This window comes from Schistocerca nitens, chromosome 10 (assembly GCF_023898315.1).
Source record: "Schistocerca nitens isolate TAMUIC-IGC-003100 chromosome 10, iqSchNite1.1, whole genome shotgun sequence".
Taxonomy (NCBI): Eukaryota; Metazoa; Arthropoda; class Insecta; order Orthoptera; family Acrididae; genus Schistocerca; species Schistocerca nitens.
The window spans coordinates 153719364-153725363 of NC_064623.1; the positions used below are offsets into that span (position 1 = coordinate 153719364).

The 6000-nt window shown below is 41.9% G+C and overlaps 1 protein-coding gene across 1 annotated transcript in view; it reads right to left on the bottom strand.

The window, feature by feature from the left end:
- The window catches only part of LOC126210325 (uncharacterized), a 134546-nt gene extending 129189 nt beyond the window's left edge, over positions 1-5357 (bottom strand). Inside the window, exon 1 of the mRNA XM_049939527.1 lies at positions 5267-5357. The gene's annotated coding sequence lies outside the window, so the exon portion shown is untranslated. The remainder of the gene's footprint in view (positions 1-5266) is intronic.
- Positions 5358-6000: the final 643 nt, after the last annotated feature.

A 6000-nucleotide genomic window follows, 5' to 3' on the forward strand; every position in this document is an offset into this window, starting at 1 on the left:
GTAGGCTGCTCAAGGAGTCAGTACACAAAAGAAATGATTCCCCAGGGCATCAACGGATGTGCTCAAGAGCACGAGATATAGCCACCAGCTTGGCAGTGAAAACACTGTAGACATCGGGCAAGGAATGCTGTTCAATATGTCCTCCATGGACATATGCGAAGCCGACGAGATCATCGGCCATCGGTGTAACCCACTCCATGGCCTCAGTACATGTCAAGAATCGAGAGGAAGTGGCAGTGGAGAGCCACATGGTTAACTGAGTCCTTAGGGTCATGTGAAAGGTCCAGATGAAGCCGTGGCCTAAGTTTACACCATGGAGGTGTACGTGAATGGACCTCAAGTAGAGGTGGTAAAGGCATAGTTTGGAAAGAAGGGATCGGGCATGAACTGCAGTTGGAAGCCCTGACCTGGGCTGCCGATGTGGGAGATGAACCGCTGTGGGTGGGAAAAGCAGATGGTAATTCGGATGTGCAGGAGAACTACGAATGTGTGCAACTGAACCGACCAGCCAGTTGTGCATGCCTAACCTGCAATGGAACGACTCTGGCCTCCACCAGGACATTGGTCACTGGACTTGTCCTAAAAGCTTCAGTCGTTAGGTGAACGCCACAGTGGTGCACTGGGTCAAATATATGCAATGCTGAGGGCACTGCCAAACCATAAACCACACTCGCATAGTCAAGGCGAAATTGAACAAGGGCTCTGTAGAACTGCAGCAGAGGGCATTGAGGCACTGCCAGCACTTCGCTTAAGCTGACGAAGGTGAAGAAGCCAAGTCAATCGGGCATCGAAAACCAGTCCTAAGAATCGATATGTCTCCACTACAGTGAGTGGATCGTCATTAAGGTAAAGATCTGGTTCCGGATGAACAGTATGACGCTGACAGAGGTTCATAACACATGACTTTGCGGCCAAAAACAGGAAACCGTGTGCTAGAGCTGATGACTTCATATAGTGGATGGCTCCCTGTAGGCACCGTTCAGCGACACCAGTACTGGTGGAGCAGTAAAAAATGCACAAGTCATCTGCATACAGAGAAGGTGAGATAGACAACCCTACAGCTGCTGCTAGACAATTAATGGCCACTAAAAACACAGAGACACTCAATACAGAGCCCTGCGGGACCCCATTGTCCTGGATCGGGCGGGATCTCATTCCCCTGGAATGGGGGGGAGGGGGGGGAGAACTTTGGGAGGCACCAACTTGGAGGTCTCGGAGACCCCACTCGTATATGTATATTGTGGAAAGGATATGATGTCACCAGGTCGTGTCATGTGCTTTTCGTAAATAAAAAAAGATGGCAACCAGGTGTTGGCATCTGGAAAAGGCTGTTCAGATGGCAGACTCGAGGGACACAAGATTATCGGTGGTAGAGCGAACCAGGTGGAAGCCACCCTGACATGGAGCCAGTAGGCCACATGACTCCGGGACCCAACCCAACCGCAAATACACCATACATTCCAGCAGCTTACAAAGAACATTGATGAGGCTGATGGGCCGATAGCTATACTCATAAAGTGGGTTTTTACCGGGTTTGAGCACTGGAATGAGGGTGCTCTCCCACTACTGCGATGGAAATACACCATCGCACCAGATCCAGTTGAAGAAGACAAGGAGATGTCGCTTGTAGTCAGATGAAGAGATGTTTAATCACCTGACTGTGGATCCAATCTGCCCCAGATGCAGTGAGGAGCTCCCACTGTGTAAATGGGGCGTTATAAGATTTACTGTGGCATGTAGTGAACGAGAGGACTTTCCCTTCTAGGCACCATTTGAAAGTGCGAAAGGCTGGGGGGTAATTCTCCAAAGCAGAGGCTCGAGCATAGTGCTCAGCAAAGTGCTACAATTTTCATTGTTTTATATGTTTATATGTAGGTATTGGTGTTTTGGTATCGTCAGCTGTGGTCAAGTGACATGTCTGATTCCAATTTTTGTGGTTTTTGCTGTAGGCGTTGGTGTTTTGGTATCTTCAGATGCGGTTGAACTACGCACATCAAGTGAAGTGTCCGATTCCTGTAGATTTTGTAATTTTTTTGTTCATCATTTTGGGGTCATGGTGTTCCCCCCCCCCCCCCTGTTATATTTAGCTTGTGCCCTCCCTAAAACCCCCAGTTTCCCACAGTTGTCCCGTTAGTTTGATTGTATTTTTGGAGGGAGATGTTATTGTCTTATTTATACGTGTTTTCTGCCATGTGTATGTAGTAACATCTTAGTCGCCATATTGGAGACGCTTAGAATAGCCCTTTCCACCATATCGATGACGTCATGGGTCAAAGCATACGGGTGGAATCTGGCACTTCCGTTGACCCCAAATTAGTAAGAAACAAATTCAACAAAGACATACATTACTCTTGAAAGTTAAAAAAAAAGGTTTTTTAAAATAAAACCCATACAACGTAAAAGTGGACGCTCTTCTTTACAGAGAATACAGCAATACATGGTACTAATCCACAGAAAAAAATCTAACTTTTCTGGATTGGCATTTCCGGAAAAGAAAAATTACTAATTCTGTAAATTATAAAAAAATTCAAAATGTGACAGTAAAAGAACTTTGACAGATATGTGCAAATGGAGCATACCAATGTTATCACAAAGCAATTATCTTTCAAATAAAAAAACTCAAACAAAATATCTAGAACTGTTAGCATTTTCAACACTTTTCCGAAATTCGCCAACTTCTAAATGGTCTTCACCGTGTCATCTTTGGAGGCCTGTAACTTGGGGCAGGAATTTTTTGGAGAAAACAAAAACAATACATGTTTCTTACTTACTCCTGAATTTTAACATATGCTAAATTCAATAACATCCAAGACTATGAAGGTAACCCCCCTGCCTGAAGCGATATGGATTATGCCATCAGAACTTATATTTCACTAAATGCAAATTGCTTGTAGTATAACTTCCATAGGGTTATCCCCCTATTTTCCTAAATATTTATTTTCGGCACATTCAGCATTTTCCACTTCCAGTCTTCAACTGACAAATATACTATTTTGAAATAATTCCGTTTGTATGATTACTTGGAAGAGAATTCTCGAAAATTATTGTTTGGGTTTTTATAATGAAGACGTATTTGGTTCTGATGAAAAAAAAAAAAAAAAAAAAAAAAAAAAAAAAAAAAAAAAAAAAAGAGGCAATAATCATTACCTGTCAACAAATATTCACTCAAAAATTAATTTTTGAACTTATAAACATATTCGATACAATGACTGGAAAAGTAAGAGATAAATAAACACGTGTTGCACTCACAATAAAGGCTACACAACAAATTGCCTATTTAATGTAGGTTACATATGTTGTTTGTTTTCTGTAGCTATTGATTTGTGTAACAATTGCAACTCTCACAAAAAAAAAAAAAAAAAAAAAAAAAAAAAAAAAAAAAAAATTAAAAAAATGATGTTTTATATATTTACTATTAACTAAACCAAAGTGTAGCTCTGAAAACAGAATACAAACCAATATGATTTACTATGGTTAAATCTTCGAAATTGGGGCGTAGACACTCAACATAATAGCCTACACTGAGGAGCCAAAGAAAGTGGTACACCTGCCTAATATCATGTAGGGCCCCCACAAGCGCACACACTTTCTGCAACACGACGTGGTATGGACTCGACTGATGTCTGTAGTAATGCTAGAGGGAATTGACACCATGAATTGTGCAGTGGTACCCACAAATCCATAAGAGTACAAGGGGGTGGAGATCTCTTTTGAATAGCACGTTGCAAAGCATCCCAGATATGTTCAATAATTTTTCACGTCTGGGGAGTCCGGCTGCCAGCGGAAGTGTTTAAACTCAGAAGAGTGTTCCTGGAGACACTCTGTAGCAATTCTGGACATGTGCAGTGTCGCATTGACCTGCTGGAATTGCCAAAGTCCGTCAGAATGCACAATGGACACGAATGGATGCAGGTATCAGACAGGATGCTTACATACGTGTCAACTGTCAGAGTCGCACAGGGGTCCCATATCACACCAACTGCACACGCCCCACACCATTACAGAGCCTCCACCAAATTAAGCAGTCCCCTGCTGACATGCAGGGTCCATGCATTCATGAGGTTGTCTCCATACCTGTACATATTCACCGTTAAATACAATATGAAACGAGACTCGTTTGACCAGGCAACATATTTCCAGTCATCGACAGTCCAATGTCGGTGTTAACGGGCCCCCGCAAGGCTTAAAGCTTTGTGTTATGTAGTCATCACGACTACACAAGTGGGCCTTAGGCTCCGAAAGCCCCGTATCCATGGTGTTTTGTTGAATGATTTGCTTGTTGATGGCCCAGCATTGAAGTCTGCAGCAATTTTAGGAAGGGTTGCACTTGTCACATTGAACGATTCTCTTCAGTCGTCGTTGGTCCCGTTCCTGCAGGATCTTTTTCCAGCCATAGGGATGTCTGAGATTTCATGTTTTATCGTATTCCTGATATTCATGGCACACTCATTAAATGGTCGTACATTGAAATACCCACTTATCGCTACTTCGAAGATGCTGCGTCCCATTGCGCTGATTATAACACGTTCAAACTCACTTTTTACCTCGATAACCTGCCATTGTAGCAGCAGTACCTGATCTAACAACTGCGCCAGAAACTTGTCTTACACAGGCTTGCAGACCAAAGCACGTATTCTGCCTGTTTACATATTTCTGTACTTGAATACGCATACCAGTACCAGTTTCTTTGGCGCTTCAGTGTGTGTAAACATAACTCATTTACAAAGCACAAAAATGGATGCACGATACTGCAACTAAAATTTCTGATCCCTTACCCAGTGGCATAAAATGCTCGACAAACAGTAAAGTAAAGCTTAAGAACAAAATGGAATGAGTGGTGGTTAGGAATTACTAACTCAAATCTGCAAATTAAAAAAAAAAAAAAAAAAAAAAGTATAGATGATCAGCTTGCAGACATATTTGCAAATTAATTTGCGACATGTAAAATGACAATGACTCGTTCCACATCATTACGATTTATAAATTATAAATGCGACATAAAACCGATTTAGCTCATGAATGTTTATTGCATCTTAAGCTTTTTTCCCCCCTCTAGCTTATCCAATAAACATCGGTAATAACAAAGTACTGAATATTTCATCCAATAGGCTTACATTAGTAAGCCTACTTCCATTTCAAAGACAACTCTGTGATTGTATTTTATAGGAAACATACAGCAACGGGCGTTTGTTTCTCTTACAATATACGTATAATAAACATCAAGCGATAACTGTTCCGAAGAGAAACGTATATATACATACCTTACCAGCAGCACAGCGTCGTTTACTGTTTCGATGATACAAAATTACCAAATACAACGACGCACGATTTTCAACCGACACAGCTACCGGTCTAGCCCTCCAACAGCCTTATCGTGATACGTGATTGGAGGATCGCGAACACGCGCTTTCAAAATTCGATCAAAGACGCAAATATAAACACAACAAAGATAAAAGATCCATCCACGAACACAGCAAAGATAACAGACCCGCAAATATGCAACGATATCTGCGCAGTTATTAGCGCACGTCTGTGTATGCAACAACGAGTTAAGTATGCAATATATCGCCGTAAATGTGGTGTGTTCACATGACACACGTTCCAGTGAACTGTTCACCCGCCGTCGGTCGGTGCAGAAAAGAAATTTCAGTGCCAAGCGATTAAACTCTCGTACAATAACCTCAAAGTTTATTTCATTTATTCAGAAATGGAGGAAATTCTAATGCGGTATGTGTTAGCAGCTTGTGTTAAAAAAGAATTTAAAAAATGTAGCGTGTACTCAAGAGTGACCACCTTTGGTGGATTGTTCTTGTTGTAAAATCAAGATGACTCAACACTTCACATAAAAGGACACAATGAGAGGCAACCTGAGCACTCAGATGGGCCCTTGGAACTTCTGTACAATGAAGGTGGGAGCCAGTTGCCTATGGCGGATGGTGTTTTGGAATGGCCCACGAAACTTTATGCCATGGTTGTGGATTGACTGTACCAACATGTTAT